Here is a 1,964-nt window from a genome sequence, read left to right on the forward strand (position 1 = left end):
CTTCCCTGGACACCTCCAGGCATGGGGACTCCAAACCTCCCTGGGCAGCCCCTGCCAAGGCCTGAGCTCCCTTGCCATGGAGAAATTCCTCCTGGTGTCCAAGCTGAGCCTCCCCTGGCACAGCTTGAGGCCGTTTCCCCTTGTCCTGTCCCTGTTCCCTGGCAGCCAGAGCCCGACCCCCCTGGCTGTCCCCTCCTGTCAGGGAGTTGTGCAGAGCCAGAAGGTTGCCCTGAGCCTCCTTTGCTCCAGGCTGAGCCCCTTTCCCAGCTCCCTCAGCTGCTCCTGGGGCTCCAGCCCCTTCCCCAGCTCTGTTCCCTGCCCTGGACATGTCCCAGCCCCTCCATGTCATTCTGTGGGGGGCGTCGCAAAATAAAGAGTGCAGAGGTGGCCTCCTGCCTGGCAGATGTGGCCACATCTGGGCTTCATCTGTGACCTCTGGATCAGACTGAGGGCTCTCACCTTTTGTGTGTCCTGGTCTCCAGGCTTACACTGTCCTCTCAAGGTCTGATATCTATCTGATACCCACCCCAACCAGAGAGGTTTGGGAAAATCACAGGAGATCTCAGAGCCATCCCACGGGGAGGGGACAGGACGTTTTGTATTCCCACAGATCTGGGAGCCAGGATGGAGCTGCCATTACCTTTAGTCACAACGGGTTGTGCAAAGCCAGATTTTAGGCACCAACAGAAACAAATCCAGGGCAGAACTGGAGACTGGGAAGATCAGGAGTGTGCAGGCTGTTGAATGAGCATGGAAATGCAGCATGGGGATGTTGGTCAGCAAGGTAATTTGTTTTTGGCAGCTGCCAACCCAATTGTTTTGCTGTTCCCATTTTATACCACCAGCTCAATAACCTTTGCCAGCCTTACACAAACACCCCTATTTTCTCTTCCTGGACTTCACCTCTTCTCCTTGTCTCACACAACTTGCCCAAACAACAGAAGTAAATTCCATGGGATGTCCATGCCCATCTTTAGACATGACAGCAGCAAAGACACTTTCTCACAGTCTTAGTGATGTCCACAGAAAAACTTGAATTACTACTGAACAAAAAACACTCATGAGCCTTATCTGAGGAGCTGCAGTACCTCTGGAAATCATGAACTGATCAGCAGCAGTTCCTTGTTTTCCTAGGAGCATTAATATTTAGGTCTTCCTGCCTGAAACATTTGGAAACCCTCGTTAAAAATGTTGTTGGACAAGCCAGGCTCCGCAGTGTCTGTTTGGAAATCCAGCCCTTACAGCACAGGAAAAACCACACATGGGGCTGAAATGATAAAATTGACTTCAAAAGGAGCAACTGGGGGTTTCAGCACCACCCTGGTCCCCAAGTGGATCGAGCAAGCACAGGATGCACCAAGAATGTGTTGGAAAAAACAAGGAGCAAGGGATGGCACTGATTAACAGCTCTGAAGAGGCAGCACAGGGAACTGGTGCTGTTTGTTCAGCTTGTGTTTAGGTGAGGGGTGGTTAGGGGATGTGTCAGATCACAGGGGTTGGCAGGACAGGAGGTCAGCCCACCTCCCATTCAGTGCAGCAAGGCACTTTATTTTTTTTTTGCCTCAAAAACCCTTTGCATGGGCTGATTTCTCACCATGACACATCACCGAGCATTAAAGTGGTGATTTGTACCAAACTGGGTCAAGAAAGCATGGAGATTTTGCTGGGGAAAGTGAACACACACCTCTGAATCCTGTTGGAACCACAAACTCTGCAGTTGCTGCTGAAATCTACAGCTCAGCTGATGAGCAGGACGAAGGAATACCAAACTGGAGATTTATCTGTTCCAGAGGGTCATAAGACCATCAGAATGAGCAGTTTCCTTGTCAGGAACAGACCTGCAGCCTTTGGGGACTGCTGCTTGTGCTACCCCTGCCATGGGCAGGGACACCTTCCACTATCCCAGGCTGCTCCAAGCCCCAAAGTCCAACCTGGCCTTGGACACTGCCAGGGATCCAGGGGCA

This window comes from Parus major, chromosome 6, assembly GCF_001522545.3.
Source record: "Parus major isolate Abel chromosome 6, Parus_major1.1, whole genome shotgun sequence".
Classification (NCBI taxonomy): Eukaryota; Metazoa; Chordata; class Aves; order Passeriformes; family Paridae; genus Parus; species Parus major.